Source organism: Serinus canaria, chromosome 1A, assembly GCF_022539315.1.
Source record: "Serinus canaria isolate serCan28SL12 chromosome 1A, serCan2020, whole genome shotgun sequence".
Lineage (NCBI taxonomy): Eukaryota > Metazoa > Chordata > Aves > Passeriformes > Fringillidae > Serinus > Serinus canaria.
The window spans coordinates 17,737,882-17,750,773 of NC_066314.1; the positions used below are offsets into that span (position 1 = coordinate 17,737,882).

At 36.4% G+C, this 12,892-nt stretch overlaps 1 protein-coding gene across 1 annotated transcript in view; it reads left to right on the forward strand.

The window, feature by feature from the left end:
• The window catches only part of ZBED4 (zinc finger BED-type containing 4), a 914,269-nt gene that overhangs the window by 755,074 nt on the left and 146,303 nt on the right, over positions 1–12,892 (forward strand). The window lies entirely within an intron of this gene.

Genomic DNA, 12,892 nt, shown 5'->3' on the forward strand with positions numbered 1-12,892 from the left:
TATGAAACTTCATTTCAAGTTAAAGCTGGCTTCTTACTGTTTGCTAAATGAGATAAATTGGAGCACTGTGAATGCCAGAATAGGCATAGAAGTTGACCTTTTACACTTTGCAATTCAGGTTTCATTTGGTTCTATGGTAGCTAATTAGCAGAAGACATCACCCTTTTTCCTCAAATCTGATGCAATGTATGTATTGTAAATGCAAGTGGGAAAGTGTTTGAGAAAGGCATTCCTGAGGAAGTGACTTGTAATAGCTCAGCTCTGCAGATTGTGTACATTAGCTGAAGCGTTATAGGGCCAGACCTTCAGCTGGCCTTTCAGCTCCATTAACTTCCAACAGCACTATAACAAATTACATGAGCTCATGATGTGCCCCGTGATGTTTTATATCTGACAACTGGAGAAAAGTGGATTAAAGCAACATCAAAGCATAAAGGCTCCTAACTCTCTGTAGAGATCAGCATGAGTTTCAGCTTAGATTTCTTTTTGGGTTTCATCCTTCACTTATTACTTGTTTCAAGCGCCATACTCAAAGGCAGTGAAAAATTGCTTAGCTCAGATTGGGAGTCAGGATGATTATCCAGTTATACCATAAAACAATATATTAAATATATTAAGTTTTCTACCTGTTTTTCAAAAAATAATTTTTCGTTTGTTTAGAAATAAAAATATTTTGTGTGTTTTACTTTGTCGTACTGTAGTATGTATGTAAATATAAAACACTTAACATGTCTATATTTAATTCAAGGAGGATTATATGTATAAAACTGCATAAACCTTCAGTACATTTATATAACCATTTCTGACAATACAGTACCAATTCTGACAACACCCTTGTATCGATAGCTTGGTATCAGACTTGAAGTCTGATTAAAAAAAAAAAAAAAAAAAAGAAGAAGTAAAAAGTTACACAGTGAAAGGAAGTAGTTACAAAGAAAATAGACTTTTTCTATTTAAATAATGCCTGCCTTTGTAAAGCACTTTTCCCTCCAAAATCCCAAAAGCAGTTTTTGACAGCAGTAAATGTATCCTGATCACAAACTGAACTAGTGTACACCATTATCTAAGAGGATTTCCACAATAATAATTCATTTTTTTAAAAAAATCAATAAAACCAGACAAGCAAACTACAAAATAATAACAAAACCATATAGAAATTATTTGCTGTCAAACTCAGTTTCTAGTATTTCCATATTTAGTATGCTACCCAAACTCTGTAGGATTGTCACAACACAGGTTTATCCTGGATTCTTCAAATTTCAGTAACTGATTTTACCGTTTTCTAGCCCGTCCACCCTCTCCTCTGCACCAGAAAGCATAGCAGTCATTTACTCCTGCTCCACTGAGGAACAACCACCAATACAAAAAGCTGGATTGTGCCAAGATCCACACCAAGCTCCTACACTTAAGAGCAAATTTAGTGATACGAGCAATGACCAAAAACCCCAATTTCCACATTAAATGAGAAAGCTGCTGTGCAGTCATCTCGTTATTACTGACTGGTAACAAAATGAAGGCCAAGCAGCTTAGTGACCCAGTTGCATGAAGTAAGATAATTTAAATCAGAATTTCTTTGAATACCTTCATTCTGTTTGCACAACATTACTTACAGTGTGTCCTGGTAATAAGAAAGCAGATTAGAAAAAACAGCTCTGGGACCTTTTTCATTGTAGAGAGGATTATTCCTAACAATTTCTGTGCTTAGATTTCAAAATCATCAATGTGTTTCTGCTTGCCAATGAAAATTTTAGTAATGTGCTTGTAATCCTTGTTTCAAGTTACACAAAGGCGGGTGGGAGACTTTGAAGCCAAGGTCAAAGCACAAGGACCAATGCATAGGAAAGCCCTGGAATGCAAACTCCATTTGGAAACAGTGAAGAAAATGGTGGTAACTAAAAAGAATCAAAAATTGGTTACAGTTTCTTCTTCTAGATGTTTTCCTCACTAAGTTTACCTTTATTAAAGCCCTTTTAGCTGAAAAAAAAAATAGTCAAGATGAAATTACAAAAGGACACTTTATCAAAACTTGATCCAGAAATTACATGGAAAAGTATTCATGATCTCACACAATTATAATACATCTTAACCCCATGAAGGAAAAGTGGTAAACAGCTTGAAATATAACATACAAGAAAATCTGACCCAATTCAACTGCTGTTAGATGTGATTTTAAATTCATGTCACTGGAGCAATACAGAATGGCAAAAAAATCTAAAGCCACAAAAAACACTGCAGGTTTTCTAATTTTACCTGTAATAAAATTTATTTGAATAATCTGCCTATTACAAGATTTGATTTTTCAATTTTGACAAGATTCCTCACAGTCTTGGAGGCTGTGCTAATACTTTAAAAGTACAAATATGCAAGCTCAGCATCTTCCTAGGAGGTGTATGTAGGGTTGAGGAGAATCAGGATTAGATGATAACTGCAAGCAGAGGGATTAGTTACAGTCCTCCTATAAAATAATACTCATGGCTGCTTATATTTAAGAAAAGGGTGAGGGTCATTTGGCTGAATAGTGAAACTATGGCAAATAAAATTCAATTTGTGACTCAAAACCATATAGTGACAATTTTTTTCACTCTCTTACGGATTAAGTCAATGTGTTGACCAGACTAGAACAATAGTTTTTCTATATATTCTGTATATATCAGCTGTACTCAGCTATCATTTGAACTGGATACAAATTGTCATTGTCATCCATTTAAATCCTCACTCTTAAAATAAATCTGCAGCAGAATTGCACATGAATTCAAATTGGTAAGAGATTTCTATCTCCTATTATTAACACAAAGTGCTTTATAGGACAATTCATACATTTATATTTGGCTCACTTATTAGGATATACTTTGAATCTGAATGTGACAATTTAGCTGAAAATAATTACGAAAAAACTATGTTTTATTGCATACTGTCAATAATTAAATGGAAAAAGTATTGTCTTTTTTCTAGTTGTATTTTGGCTCATGTGCTAGGAATCTCTGGAAATATGGTCTTTTAATTTAGATGACCAGCATTTCATAACTAGGTTAGTAAAACTGATAAGAATGCTCTTGACCTGTTTTCTCCTAAGGAAGAAAGGAAGCCTTATATATTTCCATATATATATATAAATGTCCTTGGGAAATTGACAGTTCTGACATGTATCAAAAGAATATTCATATGCCTTTATGCTGGAAATTCCATTAAATACAAATCTGTAATTCAAAAAAGGACACCACTTTGTTTATAGGCTTCTGCACTGGCTCTCTGTAGGCTATTTAAAAAAACCAGAGATATTATCTGTGCTATCTAGATAGTGAAATCAGGGTCTACTGAGGTTAATCAGTGTGTGCAATCAGACTCTATTAAGCATGATTCTTAGCAGACAGATTGGCTTCCAGAGAGATTAAAATAAAGTTCTCCAGGAGCAACAGGGCAATTTGTTGACCACCAAAAATAATCTGTATGTTCATTTAAATTTTTGTGCTTGAACAGCTTCACTAAGTCAACAGGGAGGGTGTATTCATGTTTAAGAAATTAAGTACAGGTGCAAATATCTGCAGAATCTACATCCACATGTTTCATATACTTTGTAATTTCAAATGGTCACATTTTTCTGTATTCAGGAGAACCAAGAATGCATGATATTTATAAAAACCTTCCGACTTGAATAATTTTTGAAACATTAAAATCCTTTTAGAACATACAATGTATCTTAAAAAATATCAAGTGTTTGTGGATCTTTCACTTTTCTGTAACTAAACTATGGCTAATTCCAGATATTGTCAAAAAACTGTCTTTTGGACTTGGAAAATGAATTCCAGGTTTAAACCCAATGAGGATTACAATGAGATTTAGTAATGGAAGCACTGTCAGATCTTTAGTAACAGTAGAGCTTTCAGGCACAGCAACAATACTAGCAACAGTTGTTTGCAGATGTTCTTGTCATTTTAATCATCCTGTTAACAGAATTAGCAATGATCCACAGTTGACTTTAGTATTCTGTCTGCAGACTATTACATTGTGAAGAGATGAAGGGAGTCATAACAGCTTAATAGAAAAACATTAAGTCTTTTCCAAATTTATCACTTACAGTATTTAAGCGTGGAGTGCTGGTAAAACTAATAAAACTTTTATTTAAGGAACATTTCCCTTATATTATTTTATTGCAATTTCCATCTAAAACAAAGACTGCTTGCCTTCTATAGCTGTTAGTGCTAGGTATTCTTGCACATTAATGCCCCAGCACGTAATACCAGGTTAGCTATTATACGCATTGCAGCCATTGCCTTTAGTGCTCTCAATTATGAATCAAGCATATGTTAAAAGCCTTACTGAGATGCAAAAAGAATGAAAATAGCATCCACAGAGTTAAAGAACAGACAAAAATGTATTATTGGAAACCCAGATTTTCTTTTTCCAGTAGTCTACTCTGCACCTTTGTCTAAAAATTTTGTAGCAAATTTTGGTTGAGACAGGCTCAGGTACCAAAGCTGCAAGAGATATGAAAGGCACACATGAGGTGCTGCTGAGCACAGAAAGCCCCAATTATCATGGCTAAACTGCTGTCTGCCCCCAGGCAAGCTAGTTTTAAAACAAGAGATGGCATGTTTACATGTGGTACAGTCAAGCCACTAGACTGAAACACAAAGACATTAAAGGTGTGCTGTAAGTGAACAGAGAGATCATATAGGCTGACAATTTGGGCCATACTTTCATGATTCAAGTCATCTTCCTAAATACTTCCTACCATTAAAACAGTGCCTGCAGTCCAGCCAAGAATAAGACTCCATGTTGTGCAAAGCTCCATGTAAGCACAGAATAGGACTGGATGCTCCCTGAGGCAGGATTTAACTGGCTGGCTCATGGAGAGCCTGTTGTCCCCCAGGACTTCCAGCTCCTTCTCCACAGTGCTGCTTTCCAGCAGGTCAGCCCCAAGCCCGTGCTGGTACATGAGTTTATTCTTCCCCAGGCAACCCTGCATTTGCCTTTGCTGAATTTCAGTTCTCTGTCCATGTCTCCAGCCTCTCAAGGCTGTCCTGAAGGGCTGCACAGCACTCTGGAGCATTGACCACACCTCCCAGCTGTCGTCAGCAGCCTTGGTGAGGACATCTGCCCCTTCATCCAAGTCATTGATGAATAACTTACACAATACTGGGTCCACTACTGAATCGTGGGGGTCACCATTAGTGACAGGCCCCTAGCTATTCCTTGTTCATGATCATGTCCTTGATCATGGCCCTCTGGGGACTGCCATTCAGTCAGTTCTCATCCATCTCACTGTCCACAGTTCCCAAGTTTGCCTATGAAGATATTGTGAAAGATGTGTTAGTTAATCTTCACTGTAGAGTAATATAAGATAATACTGTATCTAGGGAAAAATAAACAAAGCCATGTCTGTGCAATGCTGACCACAAAAGTAGCTGTCGCAATTCAGAAGAGATCATTGAGATCATCAACAGTTCACTGAAATCATGAGATCTGTATGCAATGGCAGCCAAGAAAGACAAAATGATATTTGGAAGAATATTGGGACCAAGACAAATGTACAATTTTTATGTCATATAAAACCAACAGGTGTCTGTCCATATCCCAAATGGTGCGTTGCTCTGGTCTCTGCATGTCAAGGAGGATATAGCAATGTTGGAGATGATCTGATTTGCTAAAAACAATAAAGCAGCTATATTACAAAGAGAGACTAAAGATTCTGGCTCTCCAGTTTGAAAAGTGGATGGAAAAAAGATATGATCAAAGTTTACAAAACTCAGGGGGTCAGTGGCTAAGACAAATACAAAATGAAATTGACTAAATTCCTCAGTGCAAGAACAGGGAGTACTTGATAAAAACAGTAGGAGTTCAATTTCAAACAAGTAAAAGAATATTCCTTTGAACAGAGTGTAAGAATGAAAGTCATATTACTTTTCAAAATGTATTAAATTTCTGGAATTAGAGGTTTCAAAACCAGAGGAGTTTTTGAAAGCAGACAGCATCTGCAGGTTTGGAAAGTACAAAAAATTCTGAGCAGTAAATCCAGAAACAAATACAGGGAAGCAGCAGTAAGTAATGTATCCTCTTCCATCTGTGACATGACAGCTGTGGGTGCCAAAATGCCTACATGGAGAATACATCATAGGAAGTGGTGAGGTTGGTGGTCTTCCTAAATAGCTCTTCTTTTTGCTACTACTTTTTTCCCCATTTCTGGAAAGAGTGCAATTAATAAAAGGTAATGCACAGACTATGCAGGGCTAGCTTCCAATACCAGCCCCCAAAACATAGTTCCCAAACCAAGGACTATCAGATATTAAACTGTTAATAGCAAAAATTGAAGACTAGATTGATTGGATGGATATTTTTAATATTCTTAGACAAGATTAAAGCCACAATTTGCTAACCTCTTAACTAATTCATTTCTAAGGCTACCAATCTTCAGTACCATATCCTCTAAGAGTACTGTTTTATTTTCCACAGATTCTTATATTTATATTCATCAGTGCCCATGCCTTGAAGCAACAGTGTTTATTTACATTGTACCCTCAGTAGGTTGCATACACATCCTTTGTCTTTCATCCAATCCAACATCCAACACTCTCTCACCTCTTTTTTTCTCTGAAAGTCCTCGGGTTTTTCTTTAGAAAAAGTATAACAACAAAAGTCAAACAACAGCTTCAGGCTTTCCCATGTGAAACAATCCTGCTCCTAATAACTTTCCTGCTTGTCGAATTCAGAACTTCCATCCTGAAAAACAAAGTCCCTTCACTTGTGGAATACAGCTTTATACTGTAGCCATTCTGGGGAGAAAGAAATCAACAACAGCTAGATGAGAAGATTAAACCCTTCATTTTCAAGTTTGTCTCAAATTAGTGTGCTCCAAACAGAATGCATCAACAAATATCCATGCTGGAACACTACTGGGAATGCAGGGGTAGTTGTAGCTACACACAGACACAAGATGATGCAGGTATTCTGCTGTGCCCTGTGCAGCAGACTAGCTTGGGATTTGTGCAATACATAAAAAAACCCACATGCAGTGCAACACAAATATCCAGCAGAACCTGGAACTGTCTGATTAAACAACACCTTGTTTATACAAGAACTAATGTATCTTAATTTCTCCTGGTTGGAAACCTTGCAGTGACATTGTGTAGGGACATACTGCTCTTGTATAAAGCAGTGATTTGTAGCTTCTCACCCCATGGGGTAATAATACTTACCTCAGACATTCCTTTTCATTAGGCTCTGCTAGAATTATTAGCCTAATGTACATGGTGGAAAGAAGACTTAGGTGTTTGGCTGAAAATTTGACTCTTGCACACTGCATTCTATATATTGCCTAGGTTCATCCTCCTACTGCAAAAAAATTAAATAAAGAAAAAATAAAACCTATGCAAAATTATTTTAAAAGTATTTATATGTATTTTATAATGATACCGAGTTGCTTAATGTCTTTTTACCTAAGTATGTTTAAATACCTCCATAAAAAAATAAACATTTTTTTGTTACTGTAACATCACTTGACCTGGCAGGTTACTACTATTGCCTGCAAAATCCAGATATTCTTACTCAAAGCCAAATCGCTGGCATTTAATTAATAGAGAGAAACTTTGTTTCATCAGACAGACTTTATATAAAATTTGATGTCTCAGAGCTTTGTTTTAAATCTCATGGAAATACAAAATGTTCTGTGCAAAATGATTCAAACACAATCCATGGCTTACAAAACATAACACTGTTTAACATCAAGTAAAGTGATGGAAAAGATAAAATAACGTTCTCTAACCAATACCAGAATCACCAGATAAGGAAGCAGTGATATATGAATTGTCCCTTAATCTGTTAGAAAACTAGGACTTGGTACGGAAGGATTACATGACACAAACACACATTCTGACATTTACTTCTAGTTTATCAAAAAATATTTGCCCATCTTATACAGTAAGAGTTGAATCAACCTGGAGCTAAAAAGAAAGAAGAGAATGAGAGTAGTCCCCTTACTCTCATGTTCAACACAGACATCAGGAGCAGTACATCTTTGGAATAGTTTAATTTAAACACATTTGAGTATTGATAAGTGTTGCTGCTTTAAGGTTTGTATTGCTATCAACAGATTTATGAGATGGCCACAAAATCTTTAACTCTTACCTGAAGAATAAGAAATCAAATATTTTTCTAAAAAAAAACTGAGTAAAACTACAGATTCCTATTTCGAAAAAAAAAAACAAAAACAAAACTTGAACTAAACCAAACCAAACTATAAAACCATTAGTATTTCAGATAGCAACTCCAGAGAAATCTTGTAACTACCCCCCTACCCTTCATTTGCAAAAACAATTGATAAAAAATTATACTTCAAATTTTCCATGCACTTGAATCATTTTTAGTTTAGAACTGTTCTCTATCTTCTCCTTTATTAATGTAACAGCTAGCAGGTTTTAGTTTTTATGGCAGCTGTTATTCTTGTTATTCTGCTTGCTGTTATGAATAAGAAAATTGAGTTGTATGTAAAATAACCATTATCTGGGGTAACTCCTCACCTTAGAATGGATGACTGTCATTCTTAGATATAACCATTACTTCCAGTAACCTTATGTGGAAGGAGGGAGAAAGAAACACTTAATCATGAAGAAAAATGTAGTTTTTAACCACCAAAAAAATGTAAACTGAAGCTGATTTTACATGCACTGTAGAAAATTACAAGATATAAAACTACCTGCATGATTTATCAATATGCCCAGGAGAATGTGGAAAAAAGCTTTTAATCTTGTGCATTCTCCATTAAATAATCATTTAAGTTGTGAAAAATTGTGAATAATCTCTTCTGTATTTCCAATATGACACAAAATAATTCAACTTTAAATTTAGGTCGTTTATCTGTAAAGTACTTTTGAAAATGATTACCCAAAATTTATAAATAGTCAGGTAACACTGATTAAGAATTTCTTTATTGACATCAATAATTCTCATCTTTTAAATCCTGTTTATGTATTTGTCCAAATTTGAACAGTGGTGCTTTTCCAGACTATTAATCACTGTTCTTGTTGTTACTCTAGAAAGGCAAAGAAAAATATTTCAGTGTTACAGTGTATTAGTTGAAAATCCAGAATGTCAGAAATACATCATTGTGGACTTAATATTCATCAGATATTAGGCAATGAATGTCAGAACTCCTGTTGATTACAGAAAACAGGGAGAAATTCCTTTAAACATATTCTCAGTTTAAAGTGTCTACCTATGTGTATGTATTTGTTTCTATTTTAAAATAGAGTAAAAAAGCAACAAAGAGCACAGAACAGAACATCTGCTAACACCACCACTGTGTGTGTGCTGTGCCTTGTCCTGCCCTTGCCTGTGGAATTGAACAGAATATTCACAGCACTGTCAGGTGGAGTTACAGGAGGCTCATTGTGAAGGACAGGACAGATCACTGGGCTGACTCGTAGTCTGTCTCAGATTGGGACAGTTTGTCACTCCTCTCATAGGATATCTAAGGCCTCTGCAATCCCTACTGTGAGCTCCTCAAGTGAGTGTCTGTTCTTCTATATATCACATCTGGAACAAAGAAAAATCTTCTCTGTTGGCTCTTGGGCACTACTGTAATGTGAATAATAGGGATAACACATTACAAATGAGGTAACAGCTGTTCTGGGGAGCCTGAGTGGAAGAAAAGTGAGGGCCACATTATCTAAGACAATCTTTTCACTGAAGTCAGTTTTAGAAACTGCATTTTGTAATGTGCAGCATACATCTCTCTTGATAGACGGGGCACTGCCAAGGCAGGAGTAACACAGAATCAAGTACAAGAGCACTACACCCAGTTCTTTGGGCCAGAATATAAAAGCATTCAACAGCAGCTATTTAGTTATAACCACAGTGACACCAAAAAGGCACTTTGCATTTTCCATAACTATGTGCCAAAAAAACACGATCACCTTTAAAGAAATTAATTGCAGCTCTGTAAGGACTCTCCTACACAGGGCATGTGAAACCCAGCTGCAGAGTCAATCATTTTAAGGGATTCTGCTTGCAGCTGCAGCTAGAACTATATTAAATCCCACCAACACATTTGGGGAAATGAAAAAAGAGCATTTTCATTGTAAATTAATGCTAATTTTCTATTCTTGATGCATCTAAAATTTCCATGACAGTCAAGGAAGCAGTCAGTGAGGCCTAGCTATAATGACAGGTATGTGTTAAGGCACTTTGAACACTGCCAAGAGAAAGAGACCTGCCCTGCCACTCTGCCTACAGATGTAATTTGAACCTGTGAGTTCCAAATGTGGGAAGACTGCTCCATGCTATTGACTGAATTTAAGAACTAGGCACAATTAACTAGGGTTAAACCACAACAATTACAGAAACATTAGAAGAAAAACTTGAAAACATTACTGCAGTTGGTTAACAATGACTAGCACCTGCCAGCTGCCCAACCACACACACCTTCACCCTTCTTCACCAAGAGCACAGAAAACATGATGAAAAAGCTCAAGGACTGAGATAAAGACTAGGGGAAAATTAATTTGTTGCAAACAAAAATAAAAATTAAAACAATACCTTTCTCCCACCCAGTTTCACCTCTCCATTTCTTATTCTTCAACATCTTCCCATCCTGGTGCTGCAGAGGGACAGGGAATGGGGCAGTCCTTAAAGCTCTTATTTGCTGCTATTTTTGTCTCACACTTTTCCCCTACTCCAGTGTGGGTCCAGCCAGGAGCTGCAGTTCTTCAGGATAAACCTGCTTCACAGACATCTCTCCATGGGCTGCAGGGAAATCTCTGCTCCAGAGCCTCAAAACCCTCCTCCTCCTCTTCCTTCTCTGACCTTGATATACCGATGGCTGTGTGATATTTTCTCACTCCTCTTGCAGAGCTGACACACAGTGGGTTTACCCTTTGTTAAACATGTGATCACAGAGGCAGCACCAGCACTGCTGATGGGCCCAGCTGTGGCCAGTGCCAGCTCTGTTTTGGGGCTGCCTCAAATCCTCTCAGGGCAGCCCCATCCTCTCCTCACAGGGGCTGTCCCACAGCTCCCACTGCAGGCACCTGGGCAGTGACACCAGTGTTGCCCCCATGGAAAATGACCAGTTAGGGGCTCTTGGTTTCATCATATTGCTCACACCATAAAAGCCAAGAATGCTATTAATAGAACAATGCTATTAATACAATTACGCTCTTAATAGAACTGTGATTCTACTATTCACTAGTTAAGTGGTATTTTTTCCCTGTTCTTAAAATCAGTGTGAGTTCAGATTTCATAGCTATAAGCTACAACTCAAGAGCACAGCTAAAATTCCGTGCATAAATGAATTAATATTTACAACCATGTTTAAATGACTAATATTAATAAAAAAGTTTTATCTTTTGGATGAATGACTTTGCTTTGACAAACACACTTTAAAAAGGGATTTTATAGAAAAAAAATTCTTAAGTGTTTTATCCAACCTCATACCCTGTCTGGTTAATATTTGAGGGTCCATTCTGGATGCAGCAGCTAGCTCACAATAACTCACAATGTCTTCCAGAAGAAGAGTCACAAATGATTGACATAGCTGTCACAGATACACACATTACACAAGATACTTTTTTCCCCAAACAGTAGAATGCAGCCCACTGTCTCTAAAACACCTATATCTGACTGGCTTCCAGGACACTCAATTAGAATAGAAAGAGATATCAGAGACCACTTAATTCATATGTTCTTACAATCAGTTTTAAAACAAAAAAAAAAAGGAACAAGAAATCAGAATAGAAAATCAACTCTATGAGGTTGGGCTAGACAGTTTCCTAAAAATGACACCTTTTAAAAACCAGTAGTATTCAAGGTTAAAAAGCATTTGCAGTTTCTACTCATGCAAGCAAATTATTGAGGTCTTTTCCTGTGCTTTTCTGCTTTAAACATATTAAAGTAAAATATTTCCAGACTCATTGAACACTGTCCAGATGCTCATATCTTCCTTCACATGTAAGTAACAGACCAATGTTCTGAAAGAATTCCAGCAGCACTGAGATTCCTAGACAAAAGTGTGACTTGAAATGAATGTGACTACAAAAATCTACCCTATGAATGTTCTTCAAGCCCTTTTTTTGTTCCTTCTAATTTTGCTGTTCAAAAGAAAAATCCATAAGCACATCCTTCATTTAAGTTATGATAAATTTACCATGTCATCTCCAAAAGGGGCAGATCAGAGACTTAAAATGGTTCTACATAGAGGAGCTTACTCAAAACAGATTTTTAAGGGCCTTATTTTCTCAGAATAGCAAGTTTAAGTAATCTTCATTTGTGTCATTCTGTATGCAAAAAGGAATGTATACAATTACTTTTAGATATATCTCTGTGAAAATCATGGGGAAATGAATCATAAAATAGAGGCAGATGAGGAGAATATTTTGATTTTTTTTTTTCTTTAATGCTGATAGCTAGTGGACTTTAGTAAGCAGCAGGTGTTTTGTTATCTTCCCCAGATAATCAGTAAATTCCCTGCATTGTGTATCTGTCAGCTTTGCCATGACTCTTTCAGTGTCTGTTGTTATTTCATAGAATCTGGGGGTCTTCAGTGTCATTTAGTCTCCTGACAGCTATATTACAATTTCTTGCCATCACCTCTATTCTTGCAGTTTTCAAAACCATGGAAGTCAGACCTTTTATTTCAATACAATTCCCTTTAGGATATTTAATATGTTTTTTCTTAGAAAGGTGAGGCATTTACTGGTAAAGTTTAGTGCATCATTTTGGTTTGAGGTTTATTTTGGTATTTTTAATGTTGCAAAACTTCCATGAGATTCTAACTAAAGGTATATTTTTTATTCTAGCAAAAGAAACCATGCAAGGCTAGAAGAACAGCAGTGCTAAGTGCTCATACATGCTGGGGTGCTAAGGAGTAAGGGAGGAATTTCAGTCCCTTGCAGGGGAGAAG